Source organism: Triturus cristatus, chromosome 4_1, assembly GCF_964204655.1.
Source record: "Triturus cristatus chromosome 4_1, aTriCri1.1, whole genome shotgun sequence".
Lineage (NCBI taxonomy): Eukaryota > Metazoa > Chordata > Amphibia > Caudata > Salamandridae > Triturus > Triturus cristatus.
Genome location: NC_140585.1, coordinates 1,197,504,480 through 1,197,531,750, shown reverse-complemented (window position 1 = coordinate 1,197,531,750; position 27,271 = coordinate 1,197,504,480).

The following is a 27,271-nucleotide window of genomic DNA, read 5'->3' as shown; positions in this document are numbered from 1 at the left end:
GTCAGAAATGGTAATTTATTAATGTTTAATTTTGTGACTGAAAATGAGTATTGCATGTGAATTATCACTTTTAGACTAAAACAAGAGTGTTTAGTGTCATTTTAATGCCTGAAATTGGTCGAAATAGAAGCTTGTGAGTAGGAGAAAAAGTCTGTAAAAATGGCAATTTTGGTCACATTGAGGATTTAAAAAGTAGGTATTCAACATGAGGCACAATCCACATGACATTTTCAATACATTTTTCGACAGTCCAAAAAATCCATTTTCTGATGAAAAACGAGGACCCGTGACCTGTCGAACTTTTTCCAGATGGTCAGAAATGTTAATTTTTTAATGTTTAATTTTTTGACTGTAAATGACTATTGCATGTGAATTATCACTTTTGGAACTAAAATAAGTGTGTTTAGAGTGATTTTAATGCCTGAAATTGTTCGAAATAGAAGCTTCTGAGTAGGAGAAAAAGTCTGTAAAAATTGTAATTTTGGTCACATTGAGGCTTTAAAAAGTAGTTATTCAACATGAGGCACAATCCAAATGACATTTTGAATCAATTTTTCTACAGTCCAAAAATCTATTTTCTGATGAAAAATGAGGACCCGTGACTTGTCGAACTTTCTCCAGATGGTCAGAAATGGTAATTTTTGAATGTTTAATTTTTTGACTGTGAATGACTATTGCATGTGAATTATCATTTTTGGAACTAAAACAAGAGTGTTTAGAGTCATTGTAATGCCTGAAATTGGTCGAAATAGAAGCTTCTGAGTAGGAGAAAAAGTCTGTAAAAATGGCAATTTTGGTCACAATGAGGCTTTAAAAAGTAGTTATTCAACATGAGGCACAATCCATATGACATTTTCAATGAATTTTTCTACAGTCCAAAAAATCAATTTTCTGATGAAAAACGAGGACCCGTGACCTGTCGAACTTTCTCCAGATGGTCAGAAATGGTAATTTTTTAATGTTTAATTTTTTGACTGTAAATGACTATTGCATTTGAATTATCACTTAACTAAAACAAGAGTGTTTAGTGTCATTTTAATGCCTGAAATTGGTCGAAATAGAAGCTTGTGAGTAGGAGAAAAAGTCTGTAAAAATGGCAATTTTGGTCACATTGAGGCTTTAAAAAGTAGTTATTCAACATGAGGCACAATCCAAATGACATTTTCAATCAATTTTTCTACAGTCCAAAAATTCCATTTTCTGATGAAAAACGAGGACCCGTGACCTGTCAATCTTTGTACAGATGGTCAGAAATGGTAATTTTTTAATGTTTAATTTTTTGACAGTAAATGACTATTGCATGTGAATTATCACTTTTGGAACTCAAGCAAGAGTGTTTAGAGTCATTTCAATGCCTGAAATTGGTCAAAATAGAAGCTCCTGAGTAGGAGAAAAAGTCTCTAAAAATGGCAATTTTGGTCAAAATGAGGCTTTAACAAGTAGTTATTCAACATGAGGCACAATCCAAATGACATTTTCAATCAATTTTTCTACAGTCCAAAAATAAATTTTCTGTTGAAAAATGAGGACATGTGACCTGTCGAACTTTCTCCAGATGGTCAGAAATGGTAATTTTTGAATGTTTAATTTTTTGACTGTGAATGACTATTGCATGTGAATTATCACTTTTGGGACTAAAACAAGAGTGTTTAGAGTCATTGTAATGCCTGAAATTGGTCGAAATAGAAGCTTCTGAGTAGGAGAAAAAGTCTGTAAAAATGGCAATTTTGGTCACATTGAGGCTTTAAAAAGTAGTTATTCAACGTGAGGCACAATCCAAATGACATTTTCAATCAATTTATCTTCTGTCCAAAAAATCAATTTTCTGATGAAAAAAGAGGACCCGTGACCTGTCGAACTTTCTCCAGATGGTCAGAAATGGTAATTTATTAATGTTTAATTTTGTGACTGAAAATGACTATTGCATGTGAATTATCACTTTTGGAACTCAAGCAAGAGTGTTTAGAGTCATTTGAATGCCTGAAATTGGTCGAAATAGAAGCTCCTGAGTAGGAGAAAAAGTCTGTAAAAATGGCAATTTTGGTCACAATGAGGCTTTAAAAAGTAGTTATTCAACATGAGGCACAATCCAAATGACATTTTCAATCAATTTTTCTACAGTCCAAAAATCTATTTTCTGATGAAAAATGAGGACCCGTGACCTGTCGAACTTTCTCCAGATGGTCAGAAATGGTATTTTTGAATGTTTAATTTTTTGACTGTGAATGACTATTGCATGTGAATTATCATTTTTGGAACTAAAACAAGAGTGTTTAGAGTCATTGTAATGCCTGAAAATGGTCGAAATAGAAGCTTCTGAGTAGGAGAAAAAGTCTGTAAAAATGGCAATTTTGGTCACAATGAGGCTTTAAAAAGTAGTTATTCAACATGAGGCACAATCCAAATGACATTTTCAATGAATTTTTCTACAGTCCAAAAAATCAATTTTCTGATGAAAAACGAGGACCCGTGGCCTGTCGAACTTTCTCCAGATGGTCAGAAATGGTAATTTTTTAATGTTTAATTTTTTGACTGTAAATGACTATTGCATGTGAATTATCACTTTTGGAACTAAAACAAGAGTGTTTAGTGTCATTTTAATGCCTGAAATTGGTCGAAATAGAAGCTTGTGAGTAGGAGAAAAAGTCTGTAAAAATGGCAATTTTGGTCACATTGAGGCTTTAAAAAGTAGTTATTCAACATGAGGCACAATCCAAATGACATTTTCAATGAATTTTTCTACAGTCCAAAAAATCAATTTTCTGATGAAAAACGAGGACCCGTGGCCTGTCGAACTTCCTCCAGATGGTCAGAAATGGTAATTTTTTAATGTTTAATTTTTTGACTGTAAATGACTATTGCATGTGAATTATCACTTTTGGAACTAAAACAAGAGTGTTTAGTGTCATTTTAATGCCTGAAATTGGTCGAAATAGAAGCTTGTGAGTAGGAGAAAAAGTCTGTAAAAATGGCAATTTTGGTCACATTGAGGCTTTAAAAAGTAGTTATTCAACATGAGGCACAATCCAAATGACATTTTCAATCAATTTTTCTACAGTCCAAAAAATCCATTTTCTGATGAAAAACGAGGACCCGTGACCTGTCGAACTTTCTCCAGATGGTCAGAAATGGTAATTTTTTAATGTTTAATTTTTTGACTGTAAATGACTATTGCTTGTGAATTATCACTTTTGGAACTAAAGAAGAGTGTTTAGAGTCATTTTAATGCCTGAAATTGGTCGAAATAGAAGCTTCTGAGTAGGAGAAAAAGTGTGTAAAAATGGCAATTTTGGTCACATTGAGGCTTTAAAAAGTAGTTATTCAACATGAGGCACAATCCAAATGACATTTTCAATCAATTTTTCTACAGTCCAAAAAATCCATTTTCTGATGAAAAAAGAGGACCCGTGACCTGTCGAACTTTCTCCAGATGGTCAGAAATGGTAATTTATTAATGTTTAATTTTGTGACTAAAATGACTATTGCATGTGAATTATCACTTTTGGAACTAAAACAAGAGTGTTTAGTGTCATTTTAATGCCTGAAATTGGTCGAAATAGAAGCTTGTGAGTAGGAGAAAAAGTCTGTAAAAATGGCAATTTTGGTCACATTGAGGCTTTAAAAAGTAGTTATTCAACATGAGGCACAATCCAAATGACATTTTCAATCAATTTTTCTACAGTCCAAAAAATCCATTTTCTGATGAAAAAAGAGGACCCGTGACCTGTCGAACTTTCTCCAGATGGTCAGAAATGGTAATTTATTAATGTTTAATGTTGTGACTAAAAATGACTATTGCATGTGAATTATCACTTTTGGAACTCAAGCAAGAGTGTTTAGAGTCATTTTAATGCCTGAAATTGGTCAAAATAGAAGCTCCTGAGTAGGAGAAAAAGTCTGTAAAAAAGGCAATTTTGGTCAAAATGAGGCTTTAACAAGTAGTTATTCAACATGAGGCACAATCCAAATGACATTTTCAATCAATTTTTCTCCAGTCCAAAAAATCCATTTTCTGATGAAAAACGAGGACCCGTGACCTGTCGAACTTTCTCCAGATGGTCAGAAATGGTAATTTTTTAATGTTTAATTTTTTGACTGTAAATGACTATTGCTTGTGAATTATCACTTTTGGAACTAAAAGAAGAGTGTTTAGAGTCATTTTAATGCCTGAAATTGGTCGAAATAGAAGCTTCTGAGTAGGAGAAAAAGTGTGTAAAAATGGCAATTTTGGTCACATTGAGGCTTTAAAAAGTAGTTATTCAACATGAGGCACAATCCAAATGACATTTTCAATCAATTTTTCTACAGTCCAAAAATAAATTTTCTGTTGAAAATGAGGACATGTGACCTGTCGAACTTTCTCCAGATGGTCAGAAATGGTAATTTTTGAATGTTTAATTTTTTGACTGTGAATGACTATTGCATGTGAATTATCACTTTTGGGACTAAAACAAGAGTGTTTAGAGTCATTGTAATGCCTGAAATTGGTTGAAATAGAAGCTTCTGAGTAGGAGAAAAAGTCTGTAAAAATGGCAATTTTGGTCACATTGAGGCTTTAAAAAGTAGTTATTCAACATGAGGCACAATCCAAATGATATTTTCAATCAATTTTTCTACAGTCCAAAAATTCCATTTTCTGATGAAAAACGAGGACCCGTGACCTGTCGAACTTTCTACAGATGGTCAGAAATGGTAATTTTTTAATGTTTAATTTTTTGACTGTAAATGACTATTGCATGTGAATTATCACTTTTAGACTAAAACAAGAGTGTTTAGTGTCATTTTAATGCGTGAAATTGGTCGAAATAGAAGCTTCTGAGTAGGAGAAAAAGTCTGTAAAAATGGAAATTTTGGTCACATTGAGGATTTAAAACGTAGTTATTCAACATGAGGCACATTCCAAATGACATTTTCAATAAATTTTTCTACAGTCCAAAAAATCTATTTTCTGATGAAAAAAGAGGACCCGTGACCTGTCGAACTTTCTCCAGATGGTCAGAAATGGTAATTTATTAATGTTTAATTTTGTGACTGAAAATGACTATTGCATGTGAATTATCACTTTTGGAACTCAAGCAAGAGTGTTTAGAATCATTTGAATGCCAGAAATTGGTCGAAATAGAAGCTCCTGAGTAGGAGAAAAAGTCTGTAAAAATGGAAATTTTGGTCACATTGAGGATTTAAAAAGTAGTTATTCAACATGAGGCACAATCCAAATGACATTTTCAATCAATTTTTCTACAGTCCAAAAATCTATTTTCTGATGAAAAATGAGGACCCATGACCTGTCGAACTTTCTCCAGATGGTCAGAAATGGTAATTTTTGAATGTTCAATTTTTTGACTGTGAATGACTATTGCATGTGAATTATCATTTTTGGAACTAAAACAAGAGTGTTTAGAGTCATTGTAATGCCTGAAATTGGTCGAAATAGAAGCTTGTGAGTAGGAGAAAAAGTCTGTAAAAATGGCAATTTTGGTCACATTGAGGCTTTAAAAAGTAGTTATTCAACATGAGGCACAATCCAAATGACATTTTCAATCAATTTTTCTACAGTCCAAAAATTCCATTTTCTGATGAAAAACGAGGACCCGTGACCTGTCGAACTTTCTCCAGATGGTCAGAAATGGTAATTTTTTAATGTTTAATTTTTTGACTGTAAATGACTATTGCATGTGAATTATTACTTTTGGAACTAAAACAAGAGTGTTTAGTGTCATTTTAATGCCTGAAATTGGTCGAAATAGAAGCTTGTGAGTAGGAGAAAAAGTCTGTAAAAATGGCAATTTTGGTCACATTGAGGCTTTAAAAAGTAGTTATTCAACATGAGGCACAATCCAAATGACATTTTCAATCAATTTTTCTACAGTCCAAAAATTCCATTTTCTGATGAAAAACGAGGACCCGTGACCTGTCGAACTTTCTACAGATGGTCAGAAATGGTAATTTTTTAATGTTTAATTTTTTGACTGTAAATGACTATTGCATGTGAATTATCATTTTTGGAACTAAAACAAGAGTGTTTAGAGTCATTGTAATGCCTGAAAATGGTCGAAATAGAAGCTTCTGAGTAGGAGAAAAAGTCTGTAAAAATGGCAATTTTGGTCACAATGAGGCTTTAAAAAGTAGTTATTCAACATGAGGCACAATCCAAATGACATTTTCAATGAATTTTTCTACAGTCCAAAAAATCAATTTTCTGATGAAAAACGAGGACCCGTGGCCTGTCGAACTTTCTCCAGATGGTCAGAAATGGTAATTTTTTAATGTTTAATTTTTTGACTGTAAATGACTATTGCATGTGAATTATCACTTTTGGAACTAAAACAAGAGTGTTTAGTGTCATTTTAATGTCTGAAATTGGTCGAAATAGAAGCTTGTTAGTAGGAGAAAAAGTCTGTAAAAATGGCAATTTTGGTGACATTGAGGCTTTAAAAAGTAGTTATTCAACATGAGGCACAATCCAAATGACATTTTCAATCAATTTTTCTACAGTCCAAAAAATCCATTTTCTGATGAAAAAAGAGGACCCGTGACCTGTCGAACTTTCTCCAGATGGTCAGAAATGGTAATTTATTAATGTTTAATTTTGTGACTGAAAATGACTATTGCATGTGAATTATCACTTTTGGAAGTCAAGCAAGAGTGTTTAGAGTCATTTTAATGCCTGAAATTGGTCAAAATAGAAGCTCCTGAGTAGGAGGAAAAGTCTCTAAAAATGGCAATTTTGGTCACAATGAGGCTTTAAAAAGTAGTTATTCAACATGAGGCACAATCCAAATGACATTTTCAATCAATTTTTCTACAGTCCAAAAATCTATTTTCTGATGAAAAATGAGGACCCGTGACCTGTCGAACTTTCTCCAGATGGTCAGAAATGGTAATTTTTGAATGTTCAATTTTTTGACTGTGAATGACTATTGCATGTGAATTATCATTTTTGGAACTAAAACAAGAGTGTTTAGAGTCATTGTAATGCCTGAAATTGGTCGAAATAGAAGCTTCTGAGTAGGAGAAAAAGTCTGTAAAAATGGCAATTTTGGTCACAATGAGGCTTTAAAAAGTAGTTATTCAACATGAGGCACAATCCAAATGACATTTTCAATGAATTTTTCTACAGTCCAAAAAATCAATTTTCTGATGAAAAACGAGGACCCGTGACCTGTCGAACTTTCTCCAGATAGTCAGAAATGGTAATTTTTTAATGTTAAATTTTTTGACTGTAAATGACTATTGCATGTGAATTATCACTTTTGGAACTAAAACAAGAGTGTTTAGTGTCATTTTAATGCCTGAAATTGGTCGAAATAGAAGCTTCTGAGTAGGAGAAAAAGTCTGTAAAAATTGTAATTTTGGTCACATTGAGGCTTTAAAAAGTAGTTATTCAACATGAGGCACAATCCAAATGACATTTTCAATCAATTTTTCTACAGTCCAAAAATCTATTTTCTGATGAAAAATGAGGACCCGTGACCTGTCGAACTTTCTCCAGATGGTCAGAAATGGTAATTTTTGAATGTTTAATTTTTTGACTGTGAATGACTATTGCATGTGAATTATCATTTTTGGAACTAAAACAAGAGTGTTTAGAGTCATTGTAATGCCTGAAAATGGTCGAAATAGAAGCTTCTGAGTAGGAGAAAAAGTCTGTAAAAATGGCAATTTTGGTCACAATGAGGCTTTAAAAAGTAGTTATTCAACATGAGGCACAATCCAAATGACATTTTCAATGAATTTTTCTACAGTCCAAAAAATCAATTTTCTGATGAAAAACGAGGACCCGTGGCCTGTCGAACTTTCTCCAGATGGTCAGAAATGGTAATTTTTTAATGTTTAATTTTTTGACTGTAAATGACTATTGCATGTGAATTATCACTTTTGGAACTAAAACAAGAGTGTTTAGTGTCATTTTAATGCCTGAAATTGGTCGAAATAGAAGCTTGTGAGTAGGAGAAAAAGTCTGTAAAAATGGCAATTTTGGTCACATTGAGGCTTTAAAAAGTAGTTATTCAACATGAGGCACAATCCAAATGACATTTTCAATGAATTTTTCTACAGTCCAAAAAATCAATTTTCTGATGAAAAACGAGGACCCGTGGCCTGTCGAACTTCCTCCAGATGGTCAGAAATGGTAAATTTTTAATGTTTAATTTTTTGACTGTAAATGACTATTGCATGTGAATTATCACTTTTGGAACTAAAACAAGAGTGTTTAGTGTCATTTTAATGCCTGAAATTGGTCGAAATAGAAGCTTGTGAGTAGGAGAAAAAGTCTGTAAAAATGGCAATTTTGGTCACATTGAGGCTTTAAAAAGTAGTTATTCAACATGAGGCACAATCCAAATGACATTTTCAATCAATTTTTCTACAGTCCAAAAAATCCATTTTCTGATGAAAAAAGAGGACCCGTGACCTGTCGAACTTTCTCCAGATGGTCAGAAATGGTAATTTATTAATGTTTAATTTTGTGACTAAAAATGACTATTGCATGTGAATTATCACTTTTGGAACTCAAGCAAGAGTGTTTAGAGTCAATTTAATGCCTGAAATTGGTCGAAATAGAAGCTCCTGAGTAGGAGAAAAAGTCTGTAAAAAAGGCAATTTTGGTCAAAATGAGGCTTTAAAAAGTAGTTATACAACATGAGGCACAATCAAAATGACATTTTCAATCAATTTTTCTCCAGTCCAAAAAATCCATTTTCTGATGAAAAACGAGGACCCGTGACCTGTCGAACTTTCTCCAGATGGTCAGAAATGGTAATTTTTTAATGTTTAATTTTTTGACTGTAAATGACTATTGCTTGTGAATTATCACTTTTGGAACTAAAGAAGAGTGTTTAGAGTCATTTTAATGCCTGAAATTGGTCGAAATAGAAGCTTCTGAGTAGGAGAAAAAGTGTGTAAAAATGGCAATTTTGGTCACATTGAGGCTTTAAAAAGTAGTTATTCAACATGAGGCACAATCCAAATGACATTTTCAATCAATTTTTCTACAGTCCAAAAAATCAATTTTCTGATGAAAAACGAGGACCCGTGGCCTGTCGAACTTTCTCCAGATGGTCAGAAATGGTAATTTTTTAATGTTTAATTTTTTGACTGTAAATGACTATTGCATGTGAATTATCACTTTTGGAACTAAAACAAGAGTGTTTAGTGTCATTTTAATGCCTGAAATTGGTCGAAATAGAAGCTTGTGAGTAGGAGAAAAAGTCTGTAAAAATGGCAATTTTGGTCACATTGAGGCTTTAAAAAGTAGTTATTCAACATGAGGCACAATCCAAATGACATTTTCAATCAATTTTTCTACAGTCCAAAAAATCCATTTTCTGATGAAAAAAGAGGACCCGTGACCTGTCGAACTTTCTCCAGATGGTCAGAAATGGTAATTTATTAATGTTTAATGTTGTGACTAAAAATGACTATTGCATGTGAATTATCACTTTTGGAACTCAAGCAAGAGTGTTTAGAGTCATTTTAATGCCTGAAATTGGTCAAAATAGAAGCTCCTGAGTAGGAGAAAAAGTCTGTAAAAAAGGCAATTTTGGTCAAAATGAGGCTTTAACAAGTAGTTATTCAACATGAGGCACAATCCAAATGACATTTTCAATCAATTTTTCTCCAGTCCAAAAAATCCATTTTCTGATGAAAAACGAGGACCCGTGACCTGTCGAACTTTCTCCAGATGGTCAGAAATGGTAATTTTTTAATGTTTAATTTTTTGACTGTAAATGACTATTGCTTGTGAATTATCACTTTTGGAACTAAAAGAAGAGTGTTTAGAGTCATTTTAATGCCTGAAATTGGTCGAAATAGAAGCTTCTGAGTAGGAGAAAAAGTGTGTAAAAATGGCAATTTTGGTCACATTGAGGCTTTAAAAAGTAGTTATTCAACATGAGGCACAATCCAAATGACATTTTCAATCAATTTTTCTACAGTCCAAAAATAAATTTTCTGTTGAAAATGAGGACCTGTGACCTGTCGAACTTTCTCCAGATGGTCAGAAATGGTAATTTTTGAATGTTTAATTTTTTGACTGTGAATGACTATTGCATGTGAATTATCACTTTTGGGACTAAAACATGAGTGTTTAGAGTCATTGTAATGCCTGAAATTGGTTGAAATAGAAGCTTCTGAGTAGGAGAAAAAGTCTGTAAAAATGGCAATTTTGGTCACATTGAGGCTTTAAAAAGTAGTTATTCAACATGAGGCACAATCCAAATGATATTTTCAATCAATTTTTCTACAGTCCAAAAATTCAATTTTCTGATGAAAAACGAGGACCCGTGACCTGTCGAACTTTCTACAGATGGTCAGAAATGGTAATTTTTTAATGTTTAATTTTTTGACTGTAAATGACTATTGCATGTGAATTATCACTTTTAGACTAAAACAAGAGTGTTTAGTGTCATTTTAATGCGTGAAATTGGTCGAAATAGAAGCTTCTGAGTAGGAGAAAAAGTCTGTAAAAATGGAAATTTTGGTCACATTGAGGATTTAAAACGTAGTTATTCAACATGAGGCACATTCCAAATGACATTTTCAATCAATTTTTCTACAGTCCAAAAAATCTATTTTCTGATGAAAAAAGAGGACCCGTGACCTGTCGAACTTTCTCCAGATGGTCAGAAATGGTAATTTATTAATGTTTAATTTTGTGACTGAAAATGACTATTGCATGTGAATTATCACTTTTGGAACTCAAGCAAGAGTGTTTAGAATCATTTGAATGCCAGAAATTGGTCGAAATAGAAGCTCCTGAGTAGGAGAAAAAGTCTGTAAAAATGGAAATTTTGGTCACATTGAGGATTTAAAAAGTAGTTATTCAACATGAGGCACAATCCAAATGACATTTTCAATCAATTTTTCTACAGTCCAAAAATCTATTTTCTGATGAAAAATGAGGACCCATGACCTGTCGAACTTTCTCCAGATGGTCAGAAATGGTAATTTTTGAATGTTCAATTTTTTGACTGTGAATGACTATTGCATGTGAATTATCATTTTTGGAACTAAAACAAGAGTGTTTAGAGTCATTTTAATGCCTGAAATTGGTCGAAATAGAAGCTTGTGATTAGGAGAAAAAGTCTGTAAAAATGGCAATTTTGGTCACATTGAGGCTTTAAAAAGTAGTTATTCAACATGAGGCACAATCCAAATGACATTTTCAATCAATTTTTCTACAGTCCAAAAATTCCATTTTCTAATGAAAAACGAGGACCCCTGACCTGTCGAACTTTCTACAGATGGTCAGAAATGGTAATTTTTTAATGTTTAATTTTTTGACTGTAAATGACTATTGCATGTGAATTATCATTTTTGGAACTAAAACAAGAGTGTTTAGAGTCATTGTAATGCCTGAAAATGGTCGAAATAGAAGCTTCTGAGTAGGAGAAAAAGTCTGTAAAAATGGCAATTTTGGTCACAATGAGGCTTTAAAAAGTAGTTATTCAACATGAGGCACAATCCAAATGACATTTTCAATGAATTTTTCTACAGTCCAAAAATTCCATTTTCTGATGAAAAACGAGGAACCGTGACCTGTCGAACTTTCTACAGATGGTCAGAAATGGTAATTTTTTAATGTTTAATTTTTTGACTGTAAATGACTATTGCATGTGAATTATTACTTTTGGAACTAAAACAAGAGTGTTTAGTGTCATTTTAATGCCTGAAATTGGTCGAAATAGAAGCTTGTGAGTAGGAGAAAAAGTCTGTAAAAATGGCAATTTTGGTCACATTGAGGCTTTAAAAAGTAGTTATTCAACATGAGGCACAATCCAAATGACATTTTCAATCAATTTTTCTACAGTCCAAAAATTCCATTTTCTGATGAAAAACGAGGACCCGTGACCTGTCGAACTTTCTACAGATGGTCAGAAATGGTAATTTTTTAATGTTTAATTTTTTGACTGTAAATGACTATTGCATGTGAATTATCATTTTTGGAACTAAAACAAGAGTGTTTAGAGTCATTGTAATGCCTGAAAATGGTCGAAATAGAAGCTTCTGAGTAGGAGAAAAAGTCTGTAAAAATGGCAATTTTGGTCACAATGAAGCTTTAAAAAGTAGTTATTCAACATGAGGCACAATCCAAATGACATTTTCAATGAATTTTTCTACAGTCCAAAAAATCAATTTTCCGATGAAAAACGAGGACCCGTGGCCTGTCGAACTTTCTCCAGATGGTCAGAAATGGTAATTTTTTAATGTTTAATTTTTTGACTGTAAATGACTATTGCATGTGAATTATCACTTTTGGAACTAAAACAAGAGTGTTTAGTGTCATTTTAATGTCTGAAATTGGTCGAAATAGAAGCTTGTTAGTAGGAGAAAAAGTCTGTAAAAATGGCAATTTTGGTGACATTGAGGCTTTAAAAAGTAGTTATTCAACATGAGGCACAATCCAAATGACATTTTCAATCAATTTTTCTACAGTCCAAAAAATCCATTTTCTGATGAAAAAAGAGGACCCGTGACCTGTCGAACTTTCTCCAGATGGTCAGAAATGGTAATTTATTAATGTTTAATTTTGTGACTGAAAATGACTATTGCATGTGAATTATCACTTTTGGAAGTCAAGCAAGAGTGTTTAGAGTCATTTTAATGCCTGAAATTGGTCAAAATAGAAGCTCCTGAGTAGGAGGAAAAGTCTGTAAAAATGGCAATTTTGGTCACAATGAGGCTTTAAAAAGTAGTTATTCAACATGAGGCACAATCCAAATGACATTTTCAATGAATTTTTCTACAGTCCAAAAAATCAATTTTCTGATGAAAAACGAGGACCCGTGACCTGTCGAACTTTCTCCAGATAGTCAGAAATGGTAATTTTTTAATGTTTAATTTTTTGACTGCAAATGACTATTGCATGTGAATTATCACTTTTGGAACTAAAACAAGAGTGTTTAGTGTCATTTTAATGCCTGAAATTGGTCGAAATAGAAGCTTCTGAGTAGGAGAAAAAGTCTGTAAAAATTGTAATTTTGGTCACATTGAGGCTTTAAAAAGTAGTTATTCAACATGAGGCACAATCCAAATGACATTTTCAATCAATTTTTCTACAGTCCAAAAATCTATTTTCTGATGAAAAATGAGGACCCGTGACCTGTCGAACTTTCTCCAGATGGTCAGAAATGGTAATTTTTGAATGTTTAATTTTTTGACTGTGAATGACTATTGCATGTGAATTATCATTTTTGGAACTAAAACAAGAGTGTTTAGAGTCATTGTAATGCCTGAAAATGGTCGAAATAGAAGCTTCTGAGTAGGAGAAAAAGTCTGTAAAAATGGCAATTTTGGTCACAATGAGGCTTTAAAAAGTAGTTATTCAACATGAGGCACAATCCAAATGACATTTTCAATGAATTTTTCTACAGTCCAAAAAATCAATTTTCTGATGAAAAACGAGGACCCGTGGCCTGTCGAACTTTCTCCAGATGGTCAGAAATGGTAATTTTTTAATGTTTAATTTTTTGACTGTAAATGACTATTGCATGTGAATTATCACTTTTGGAACTAAAACAAGAGTGTTTAGTGTCATTTTAATGCCTGAAATTGGTCGAAATAGAAGCTTGTGAGTAGGAGAAAAAGTCTGTAAAAATGGCAATTTTGGTCACATTGAGGCTTTAAAAAGTAGTTATTCAACATGAGGCACAATCCAAATGACATTTTCAATGAATTTTTCTACAGTCCAAAAAATCAATTTTCTGATGAAAAACGAGGACCCGTGGCCTGTCGAACTTCCTCCAGATGGTCAGAAATGGTAAATTTTTAATGTTTAATTTTTTGACTGTAAATGACTATTGCATGTGAATTATCACTTTTGGAACTAAAACAAGAGTGTTTAGTGTCATTTTAATGCCTGAAATTGGTCGAAATAGAAGCTTGTGAGTAGGAGAAAAAGTCTGTAAAAATGGCAATTTTGGTCACATTGAGGCTTTAAAAAGTAGTTATTCAACATGAGGCACAATCCAAATGACATTTTCAATCAATTTTTCTACAGTCCAAAAAATCCATTTTCGGATGAAAAAAGAGGACCCGTGACCTGTCGAACTTTCTCCAGATGGTCAGAAATGGTAATTTATTAATGTTTAATTTTGTGACTAAAAATGACTATTGCATGTGAATTATCACTTTTGGAACTCAAGCAAGAGTGTTTAGAGTCAATTTAATGCCTGAAATTGGTCGAAATAGAAGCTCCTGAGTAGGAGAAAAAGTCTGTAAAAAAGGCAATTTTGGTCAAAATGAGGCTTTAAAAAGTAGTTATACAACATGAGGCACAATCAAAATCGCATTTTCAATCAATTTTTCTCCAGTCCAAAAAATCCATTTTCTGATGAAAAACAAGGACCCGTGACCTGTCGAACTTTCTCCAGATGGTCAGAAATGGTAATTTTTTAATGTTTAATTTTTTGACTGTAAATGACTATTGCTTGTGAATTATCACTTTTGGAACTAAAGAAGAGTGTTTAGAGTCATTTTAATGCCTGAAATTGGTCGAAATAGAAGCTTCTGAGTAGGAGAAAAAGTGTGTAAAAATGGCAATTTTGGTCACATTGAGGCTTTAAAAAGTAGTTATTCAACATGAGGCACAATCCAAATGACATTTTCAATCAATTTTTCTACAGTCCAAAAAATCAATTTTCTGATGAAAAACGAGGACCCGTGACCTGTCGAACTTTCTCCAGATGGTCAGAAATGGTAATTTTTTAATGTTTAATTTTTTGACTGTAAATGACTATTGCATGTGAATTATCACTTTTGGAACTAAAACAAGAGTGTTTAGTGTCATTTTAATGCCTGAAATTGGTCGAAATAGAAGCTTGTGAGTAGGAGAAAAAGTCTGTAAAAATGGCAATTTTGGTCACATTGAGGCTTTAAAAAGTAGTTATTCAACATGAGGCACAATCCAAATGACATTTTCAATCAATTTTTCTACAGTCCAAAAAATCCATTTTCTGATGAAAAAAGAGGACCCGTGACCTGTCGAACTTTCTCCAGATGGTCAGAAATGGTAATTTATTAATGTTTTATGTTGTGACTAAAAATGACTATTGCATGTGAATTATCACTTTTGGAACTCAAGCAAGAGTGTTTAGAGTCATTTTAATGCCTGAAATTGGTCAAAATAGAAGCTCCTGAGTAGGAGAAAAAGTCTGTAAAAAAGGCAATTTTGGTCAAAATGAGGCTTTAACAAGTAGTTATTCAACATGAGGCACAATCCAAATGACATTTTCAATCAATTTTTCTCCAGTCCAAAAAATCCATTTTCTGATGAAAAACGAGGACCCGTGACCTGTCGAACTTTCTCCAGATGGTCAGAAATGGTAATTTTTTAATGTTTAATTTTTTGACTGTAAATGACTATTGCTTGTGAATTATCACTTTTGGAACTAAAAGAAGAGTGTTTAGAGTCATTTTAATGCCTGAAATTGGTCGAAATAGAAGCTTCTGAGTAGGAGAAAAAGTGTGTAAAAATGGCAATTTTGGTCACATTGAGGCTTTAAAAAGTAGTTATTCAACATGAGGCACAATCCAAATGACATTTTCAATCAATTTTTCTACAGTCCAAAAATAAATTTTCTGTTGAAAATGAGGACCTGTGACCTGTCGAACTTTCTCCAGATGGTCAGAAATGGTAATTTTTGAATGTTTAATTTTTTGACTGTGAATGACTATTGCATGTGAATTATCACTTTTGGGACTAAAACAAGAGTGTTTAGAGTCATTGTAATGCCTGAAATTGGTTGAAATAGAAGCTTCTGAGTAGGAGAAAAAGTCTGTAAAAATGGCAATTTTGGTCACATTGAGGCTTTAAAAAGTAGTTATTCAACATGAGGCCAATCCAAATGATATTTTCAATCAATTTTTCTACAGTCCAAAAATTCAATTTTCTGATGAAAAACGAGGACCCGTGACCTGTCGAACTTTCTACAGATGGTCAGAAATGGTAATTTTTTAATGTTTAATTTTTTGACTGTAAATGACTATTGCATGTGAATTATCACTTTTAGACTAAAACAAGAGTGTTTAGTGTCATTTTAATGCGTGAAATTGGTCGAAATAGAAGCTTCTGAGTAGGAGAAAAAGTCTGTAAAAATGGAAATTTTGGTCACATTGAGGATTTAAAACGTAGTTATTCAACATGAGGCACATTCCAAATGACATTTTCAATCAATTTTTCTACAGTCCAAAAAATCTATTTTCTGATGAAAAAAGAGGACCCGTGACCTGTCAAACTTTCTCCAGATGGTCAGAAATGGTAATTTATTAATGTTTAATTTTGTGACTGAAAATGACTATTGCATGTGAATTATCACTTTTGGAACTCAAGCAAGAGTGTTTAGAATCATTTGAATGCCAGAAATTGGTCGAAATAGAAGCTCCTGAGTAGGAGAAAAAGTCTGTAAAAATGGAAATTTTGGTCACATTGAGGATTTAAAAAGTAGTTATTCAACATGAGGCACAATCCAAATGACATTTTCAATCAATTTTTCTACAGTCCAAAAATCTATTTTCTGATGAAAAATGAGGACCCATGACCTGTCGAACTTTCTCCAGATGGTCAGAAATGGTAATTTTTGAATGTTCAATTTTTTGACTGTGAATGACTATTGCATGTGAATTATCATTTTTGGAACTAAAACAAGAGTGTTTAGAGTCATTGTAATGCCTGAAATTGGTCGAAATAGAAGCTTGTGAGTAGGAGAAAAAGTCTGTAAAAATGGCAATTTTGGTCTCATTGAGGCTTTAAAAAGTAGTTATTCAACATGAGGCACAATCCAAATGACATTTTCAATCAATTTTTCTACAGTCCAAAAATTCCATTTTCTGATGAAAAACGAGGACCCGTGACCTGTCGAACTTTCTCCAGATGGTCAGAAATGGTAATTTTTTAATGTTTAATTTTTTGACTGTAAATGACTATTGCATGTGAATTATTACTTTTGGAACTAAAACAAGAGTGTTTAGTGTCATTTTAATGCCTGAAATTGGTCGAAATAGAAGCTTGTGATTAGGAGAAAAAGTCTGTAAAAATGGCAATTTTGGTCACATTGAGGCTTTAAAAAGTAGTTATTCAACATGAGGCACAATCCAAATGACATTTTCAATCAATTTTTCTACAGTCCAAAAATTCCATTTTCTAATGAAAAACGAGGACCCGTGACCTGTCGAACTTTCTACAGATGGTCAGAAATGGTAATTTTTTAATGTTTAATTTTTTGACTGTAAATGACTATTGCATGTGAATTATCATTTTTGGAACTAAAACAAGAGTGTTTAGAGTCATTGTAATGCCTGAAAATGGTCGAAATAGAAGCTTCTGAGTAGGAGAAAAAGTCTGTAAAAATGGCAATTTTGGTCACAATGAGGCTTTAAAAAGTAGTTATTCAACATGAGGCACAATCCAAATGACATTTTCAATGAATTTTTCTACAGTCCAAAAAATCAATTTTCTGATGAAAAACGAGGACCCGTGGCCTGTCGAACTTTCTCCAGATGGTCAGAAATGGTAATTTTTTAATGTTTAATTTTTTGACTGTAAATGACTATTGCATGTGAATTATCACTTTTGGAACTAAAACAAGAGTGTTTAGTGTCATTTTAATGTCTGAAATTGGTCGAAATAGAAGCTTGTTAGTAGGAGAAAAAGTCTGTAAAAATGGCAATTTTGGTGACATTGAGGCTTTAAAAAGTAGTTATTCAACATGAGGCACAATCCAAATGACATTTTCAATCAATTTTTCTACAGTCCAAAAAATCCATTTTCTGATGAAAAAAGAGGACCCGTGACCTGTCGAACTTTCTCCAGATGGTCAGAAATGGTAATTTATTAATGTTTAATTTTGTGACTGAAAATGACTATTGCATGTGAATTATCACTTTTGGAAGTCAAGCAAGAGTGTTTAGAGTCATTTTAATGCCTGAAATTGGTCAAAATAGAAGCTCCTGAGTAGGAGGAAAAGTCTGTAAAAATGGCAATTTTGGTCACAATGAGGCTTTAAAAAGTAGTTATTCAACATGAGGCACAATCCAAATGACATTTTCAATCAATTTTTCTACAGTCCAAAAATCTATTTTCTGATGAAAAATGAGGACCCGTGACCTGTCGAACTTTCTCCAGATGGTCAGAAATGGTAATTTTTGAATGTTCAATTTTTTGACTGTGAATGACTATTGCATGTGAATTATCATTTTTGGAACTAAAACAAGAGTGTTTAGAGTCATTGTAATGCCTGAAATTGGTCGAAATAGAAGCTTCTGAGTAGGAGAAAAAGTCTGTAAAAATTGCAATTTTGGTCACAATGAGGCTTTAAAAAGTAGTTATTCAACATGAGGCACAATCCAAATGACATTTTCAATGAATTTTTCTACAGTCCAAAAAATCAATTTTCTGATGAAAAACGAGGACCCGTGACCTGTCGAACTTTCTCCAGATAGTCAGAAATGGTAATTTTTTAATGTTTAATTTTTTGACTGTAAATGACTATTGCATGTGAATTATCACTTTTGGAACTAAAACAAGAGTGTTTAGTGTCATTTTAATGCCTGAAATTGGTCGAAATAGAAGCTTCTGAGTAGGAGAAAAAGTCTGTAAAAATTGTAATTTTGGTCACATTGAGGCTTTAAAAAGTAGTTATTCAACATGAGGCACAATCCAAATGACATTTTCAATCAATTTTTCTACAGTCCAAAAATCTATTTTCTGATGAAAAATGAGGACCCGTGACCTGTCGAACTTTCTCCAGATGGTCAGAAATGGTAATTTTTGAATGTTTAATTTTTTGACTGTGAATGACTATTGCATGTGAATTATCATTTTTGGAACTCAAGCAAGAGTGTTTAGAGTCATTTTAATGCCTGAAATTGGTCAAAATAGAAGCTCCTGAGTAGGAGAAAAAGTCTGTAAAAAAGGCAATTTTGGTCAAAATGAGGCTTTAACAAGTAGTTATTCAACATGAGGCACAATCCAAATGACATTTTCAATCAATTTTTCTCCAGTCCAAAAAATCCATTTTCTGATGAAAAACAAGGACCCGTGACCTGTCGAACTTTCTCCAGATGGTCAGAAATGGTAATTTTTTAATGTTTAATTTTTTGACTGTAAATGACTATTGCTTGTGAATTATCACTTTTGGAACTAAAAGAAGAGTGTTTAGAGTCATTTTAATGCCTGAAATTGGTCGAAATAGAAGCTTCTGAGTAGGAGAAAAAGTCTGTAAAAAAGGCAATTTTGGTCAAAATGAGGCTTCAACAAGTAGTTATTCAACATGAGGCACAATCCAAATGATATTTTCAATCAATTTTTCTACAGTCCAAAAATAAATTTTCTGTTGAAAATGAGGACCTGTGACCTGTCGAACTTTCTCCAGATGGTCAGAAATGGTAATTTTTGAATGTTTAATTTTTTGACTGTGAATGACTATTGCATGTGAATTATCACTTTTGGGACTAAAACAAGAGTGTTTAGAGTCATTGTAATGCCTGAAATTGGTTGAAATAGAAGCTTCTGAGTAGGAGAAAAAGTCTGTAAAAATGGCAATTTTGGTCACATTGAGGCTTTAAAAAGTAGTTATTCAACATGAGGCACAATCCAAATGATATTTTCAATCAATTTTTCTACAGTCCAAAAATTCAATTTTCTGATGAAAAACGAGGACCCGTGACCTGTCGAACTTTCTACAGATGGTCAGAAATGGTAATTTTTTAATGTTTAATTTTTTGACTGTAAATGACTATTGCATGTGAATTATCACTTTTAGACTAAAACAAGAGTGTTTAGTGTCATTTTAATGCCTGAAATTGGTCGAAATAGAAGCTTCTGAGTAGGAGAAAAAGTCTGTAAAAATGGAAATTTTGGTCACATTGAGGATTTAAAACGTAGTTATTCAACATGAGGCACATTCCAAATGACATTTTCAATCAATTTTTCTACAGTCCAAAAAATCTATTTTCTGATGAAAAAAGAGGACCCGTGACCTGTCGAACTTTCTCCAGATGGTCAGAAATGGTAATTTATTAATGTTTAATTTTGTGACTGAAAATGACTATTGCATGTGAATTATCACTTTTGGAACTCAAGCAAGAGTGTTTAGAATCATTTGAATGCCAGAAATTGGTCGAAATAGAAGCTCCTGAGTAGGAGAAAAAGTCTATAAAAATGGAAATTTTGGTCACATTGAGGATTTAAAAAGTAGTTATTCAACATGAGGCACAATCCAAATGACATTTTCAATCAATTTTTCTACAGTCCAAAAATCTATTTTCTGATGAAAAATGAGGACCCATGACCTGTCGAACTTTCTCCAGATGGTCAGAAATGGTAATTTTTGAATGTTCAATTTTTTGACTGTGAATGACTATTGCATGTGAATTATCATTTTTGGAACTAAAACAAGAGTGTTTAGAGTCATTGTAATGCCTGAAATTGGTCGAAATAGAAGCTTGTGAGTAGGAGAAAAAGTCTGTAAAAATGGCAATTTTGGTCTCATTGAGGCTTTAAAAAGTAGTTATTCAACATGAGGCACAATCCAAATGACATTTTCAATCAATTTTTCTACAGTCCAAAAATTCCATTTTCTGATGAAAAACGAGGACCCGTGACCTGTCGAACTTTCTCCAGATGGTCAGAAATGGTAATTTTTTAATGTTTAATTTTTTGACTGTAAATGACTATTGCATGTGAATTATTACTTTTGGAACTAAAACAAGAGTGTTTAGTGTCATTTTAATGCCTGAAATTGGTCGAAATAGAAGCTTGTGATTAGGAGAAAAAGTCTGTAAAAATGGCAATTTTGGTCACATTGAGGCTTTAAAAAGTAGTTATTCAACATGAGGCACAATCCAAATGACATTTTCAATCAATTTTTCTACAGTCCAAAAAATCCATTTTCTGATGAAAAAAGAGGACCCGTGACCTGTCGAACTTTCTCCAGATGGTCAGAAATGGTAATTTATTAATGTTTAATTTTGTGACTAAAAATGACTATTGCATGTGAATTATCACTTTTGGAACTCAAGCAAGAGTGTTTAGAGTCATTTTAATGCCTGAAATTGGTCGAAATAGAAGCTCCTGAGTAGGAGAAAAAGTCTGTAAAAAAGGCAATTTTGGTCAAAATGAGGCTTTAAAAAGTAGTTATTCAACATGAGGCACAATCAAAATGACATTTTCAATCAATTTTTCTCCAGTCCAAAAAATCCATTTTCTGATGAAAAACGAGGACCCGTGACCTGTCGAACTTTCTCCAGATGGTCAGAAATGGTAATTTTTTAATGTTTAATTTTTTGACTGTAAATGACTATTGCTTGTGAATTATCACTTTTGGAACTAAAGAAGAGTGTTTAGAGTCATTTTAATGCCTGAAATTGGTCGAAATAGAAGCTTCTGAGTAGGAGAAAAAGTGTGTAAAAATGGCAATTTTGGTCACATTGAGGCTTTAAAAAGTAGTTATTCAACATGAGGCACAATCCAAATGACATTTTCAATCAATTTTTCTACAGTCCAAAAATCTATTTTCTGATGAAAAATGAGGACCCATGACCTGTCGAACTTTCTCCAGATGGTCAGAAATGGTAATTTTTGAATGTTCAATTTTTTGACTGTGAATGACTATTGCATGTGAATTATCATTTTTGGAACTAAAACAAGAGTGTTTAGAGTCATTGTAATGCCTGAAATTGGTCGAAATAGAAGCTTGTGAGTAGGAGAAAAAGTCTGTAAAAATGGCAATTTTGGTCACAGTGAGGCTTTAAAAAGTAGTTATTCAACATGAGGCACAATCCAAATGACATTTTCAATCAATTTTTCTACAGTCCAAAAATTCCATTTTCTGATGAAAAACGAGGACCCGTGACCTGTCGAACTTTCTCCAGATGGTCAGAAATGGTAATTTTTTAATGTTTAATTTTTTGACTGTAAATGACTATTGCATGTGAATTATTACTTTTGGAACTAAAACAAGAGTGTTTAGTGTCATTTTAATGCCTGAAAATGGTCGAAACAGAAGCTTCTGAGTAGGAGAAAAAGTCTGTAAAAATGGCAATTTTGGTCACAATGAGGCTTTAAAAAGTAGTTATTCAACATGAGGCACAATCCAAATGACATTTTCAATGAATTTTTCTACAGTCCAAAAAATCAATTTTCTGATGAAAAACGAGGACCCGTGGCCTGTCGAACTTTCTCCAGATGGTCAGAAATGGTAATTTTTTAATGTTTAATTTTTTGACTGTAAATGACTATTGCATGTGAATTATCACTTTTGGAACTAAAACAAGAGTGTTTAGTGTCATTTTAATGTCTGAAATTGGTCGAAATAGAAGCTTGTTAGTAGGAGAAAAAGTCTGTAAAAATGGCAATTTTGGTGACATTGAGGCTTTAAAAAGTAGTTATTCAACATGAGGCACAATCCAAATGACATTTTCAATCAATTTTTCTACAGTCCAAAAAATCCATTTTCTGATGAAAAAAGAGGACCCGTGACCTGTCGAACTTTCTCCAGATGGTCAGAAATGGTAATTTATTAATGTTTAATTTTGTGACTGAAAATGACTATTGCATGTGAATTATCACTTTTGGAACTCAAGCAAGAGTGTTTAGAGTCATTTTAATGCCTGAAATTGGTCAAAATAGAAGCTCCTGAGTAGGAGGAAAAGTCTGTAAAAATGGCAATTTTGGTCACAATGAGGCTTTAAAAAGTAGTTATTCAACATGAGGCACAATCCAAATGACATTTTCAATCAATTTTTCTACAGTCCAAAAATCTATTTTCTGATGAAAAATGAGGACCCGTGACCTGTCGAACTTTCTCCAGATGGTCAGAAATGGTAATTTTTGAATGTTCAATTTTTTGACTGTGAATGACTATTGCATGTGAATTATCATTTTTGGAACTAAAACAAGAGTGTTTAGAGTCATTGTAATGCCTGAAATTGGTCGAAATAGAAGCTTCTGAGTAGGAGAAAAAGTCTGTAAAAATGGCAATTTTGGTCACAATGAGGCTTTAAAAAGTAGTTATTCAACATGAGGCACAATCCAAATGACATTTTCAATGAATTTTTCTACAGTCCAAAAAATCAATTTTCTGATGAAAAACGAGGACCCGTGACCTGTCGATCTTTCTCCAGATAGTCAGAAATGGTAATTTTTTAATGTTTAATTTTTTGACTGTAAATGACTATTGCATGTGAATTATCACTTTTGGAACTAAAACAAGAGTGTTTAGTGTCATTTTAATGCCTGAAATTGGTCGAAATAGAAGCTTCTGAGTAGGAGAAAAAGTCTGTAAAAATTGTAATTTTGGTCACATTGAGGCTTTAAAAAGTAGTTATTCAACATGAGGCACAATCCAAATGACATTTTCAATCAATTTTTCTACAGTCCAAAAATCTATTTTCTGATGAAAAATGAGGACCCGTGACCTGTCGAACTTTCTCCAGATGGTCAGAAATGGTAATTTTTGAATGTTTAATTTTTTGACTGTGAATGACTATTGCATGTGAATTATCATTTTTGGAACTAAAACAAGAGTGTTTAGAGTCATTGTAATGCCTGAAAATGGTCGAAATAGAAGCTTCTGAGTAGGAGAAAAAGTCTGTAAAAATGGCAATTTTGGTCACAATGAGGCTTTAAAAAGTAGTTATTCAACATGAGGCACAATCCAAATGACATTTTCAATGAATTTTTCTACAGTCCAAAAAATCAATTTTCTGATGAAAAACGAGGACCCGTGGCCTGTCGAACTTTCTCCAGATGGTCAGAAATGGTAATTTTTTAATGTTTAATTTTTTGACTGTAAATGACTATTGCATGTGAATTATCACTTTTGGAACTAAAACAAGAGTGTTTAGTGTCATTTTAATGCCTGAAATTGGTCGAAATAGAAGCTTGTGAGTAGGAGAAAAAGTCTGTAAAAATGGCAATTTTGGTCACATTGAGGCTTTAAAAAGTAGTTATTCAACATGAGGCACAATCCAAATGACATTTTCAATGAATTTTTCTACAGTCCAAAAAATCAATTTTCTGATGAAAAACGAGGACCCGTGGCCTGTCGAACTTCCTCCAGATGGTCAGAAATGGTAATTTTTTAATGTTTAATTTTTTGACTGTAAATGACTATTGCATGTGAATTATCACTTTTGGAACTATACAAGAGTGTTTAGTGTCATTTTAATGCCTGAAATTGGTCGAAATAGAAGCTTGTGAGTAGGAGAAAAAGTCTGTAAAAATTGCAATTTTGGTCACATTGAGGCTTTAAAAAGTAGTTATTCAACATGAGGCACAATCCAAATGACATTTTCAATCAATTTTTCTACAGTCCAAAAAATCCATTTTCTGATGAAAAAAGAGGACCCGTGACCTGTCGAACTTTCTCCAGATGGTCAGAAATGGTAATTTATTAATGTTTAATTTTGTGACTAAAAATGACTATTGCATGTGAATTATCACTTTTGGAACTCAAGCAAGAGTGTTTAGAGTCATTTTAATGCCTGAAATTGGTCGAAATAGAAGCTCCTGAGTAGGAGAAAAAGTCTGTAAAAAAGGCAATTTTGGTCAAAATGAGGCTTTAAAAAGTAGTTATTCAACATGAGGCACAATCAAAATGACATTTTCAATCAATTTTTCTCCAGTCCAAAAAATCCATTTTCTGATGAAAAACGAGGACCCGTGACCTGTCGAACTTTCTCCAGATGGTCAGAAATGGTAATTTTTTAATGTTTAATTTTTTGACTGTAAATGACTATTGCTTGTGAATTATCACTTTTGGAACTAAAGAAGAGTGTTTAGAGTCATTTTAATGCCTGAAATTGGTCGAAATAGAAGCTTCTGAGTAGGAGAAAAAGTGTGTAAAAATGGCAATTTTGGTCACATTGAGGCTTTAAAAAGTAGTTATTCAACATGAGGCACAATCCAAATGACATTTTCAATCAATTTATCTACAGTCCAAAAATAAATTTTCTGTTGAAAATGAGGACCTGTGACCTGTCGAACTTTCTCCAGATGGTCAGAAATGGTAATTTTTGAATGTTTAAATTTTTTTGACTGTGAATGACTATTGCATGTGAATTATCACTTTTGGGACTAAAACAAGAGTGTTTAGAGTCATTGTAATGCCTGAAATTGGTCGAAATAGAAGCTTCTGAGTAGGAGAAAAAGTCTGTAAAAATGGCAATTTTGGTCACAATGAGGCTTTAAAAAGTAGTTATTCAACATGAGGCACAATCCAAATGACATTTTCAATGAATTTTTCTACAGTCCAAAAAATCAATTTTCTGATGAAAAACGAGGACCCGTGACCTGTCGATCTTTCTCCAGATAGTCAGAAATGGTAATTTTTTAATGTTTAATTTTTTGACTGTAAATGACTATTGCATGTGAATTATCACTTTTGGAACTAAAACAAGAGTGTTTAGTGTCATTTTAATGCCTGAAATTGGTCGAAATAGAAGCTTCTGAGTAGGAGAAAAAGTCTGTAAAAATTGTAATTTTGGTCACATTGAGGCTTTAAAAAGTAGTTATTCAACATGAGGCACAATCCAAATGACATTTTCAATCAATTTTTCTACAGTCCAAAAATCTATTTTCTGATGAAAAATGAGGACCCGTGACCTGTCGAACTTTCTCCAGATGGTCAGAAATGGTAATTTTTGAATGTTTAATTTTTTGACTGTGAATGACTATTGCATGTGAATTATCATTTTTGGAACTAAAACAAGAGTGTTTAGAGTCATTGTAATGCCTGAAAATGGTCGAAATAGAAGCTTCTGAGTAGGAGAAAAAGTCTGTAAAAATGGCAATTTTGGTCACAATGAGGCTTTAAAAAGTAGTTATTCAACATGAGGCACAATCCAAATGACATTTTCAATGAATTTTTCTACAGTCCAAAAAATCAATTTTCTGATGAAAAACGAGGACCCGTGGCCTGTCGAACTTTCTCCAGATGGTCAGAAATGGTAATTTTTTAATGTTTAATTTTTTGACTGTAAATGACTATTGCATGTGAATTATCACTTTTGGAACTAAAACAAGAGTGTTTAGTGTCATTTTAATGCCTGAAATTGGTCGAAATAGAAGCTTGTGAGTAGGAGAAAAAGTCTGTAAAAATGGCAATTTTGGTCACATTGAGGCTTTAAAAAGTAGTTTTTCAACATGAGGCACAATCCAAATGACATTTTCAATGAATTTTTCTACGATCCAAAAAATCAATTTTCTGATGAAAAACGAGGACCCGTGGCCTGTCGAACTTCCTCCAGATGGTCAGAAATGGTAATTTTTTAATGTTTAATTTTTTGACTGTAAATGACTATTGCATGTGAATTATCACTTTTGGAACTATACAAGAGTGTTTAGTGTCATTTTAATGCCTGAAATTGGTCGAAATAGAAGCTTGTGAGTAGGAGAAAAAGTCTGTAAAAATTGCAATTTTGGTCACATTGAGGCTTTAAAAAGTAGTTATTCAACATGAGGCACAATCCAAATGACATTTTCAATCAATTTTTCTACAGTCCAAAAAATCCATTTTCTGATGAAAAAAGAGGACCCGTGACCTGTCGAACTTTCTCCAGATGGTCAGAAATGGTAATTTATTAATGTTTAATTTTGTGACTAAAAATGACTATTGCATGTGAATTATCACTTTTGGAACTCAAGCAAGAGTGTTTAGAGTCATTTTAATGCCTGAAATTGGTCGAAATAGAAGCTCCTGAGTAGGAGAAAAAGTCTGTAAAAAAGGCAATTTTGGTCAAAATGAGGCTTTAAAAAGTAGTTATTCAACATGAGGCACAATCAAAATGACATTTTCAATCAATTTTTCTCCAGTCCAAAAAATCCATTTTCTGATGAAAAACGAGGACCCGTGACCTGTCGAACTTTCTCCAGATGGTCAGAAATGGTAATTTTTTAATGTTTAATTTTTTGACTGTAAATGACTATTGCTTGTGAATTATCACTTTTGGAACTAAAGAAGAGTGTTTAGAGTCATTTTAATGCCTGAAATTGGTCGAAATAGAAGCTTCTGAGTAGGAGAAAAAGTGTGTAAAAATGGCAATTTTGGTCACATTGAGGCTTTAAAAAGTAGTTATTCAACATGAGGCACAATCCAAATGACATTTTCAATCAATTTATCTACAGTCCAAAAATAAATTTTCTGTTGAAAATGAGGACCTGTGACCTGTCGAACTTTCTCCAGATGGTCAGAAATGGTAATTTTTGAATGTTTAAAATTTTTTGACTGTGAATGACTATTGCATGTGAATTATCACTTTTGGGACTAAAACA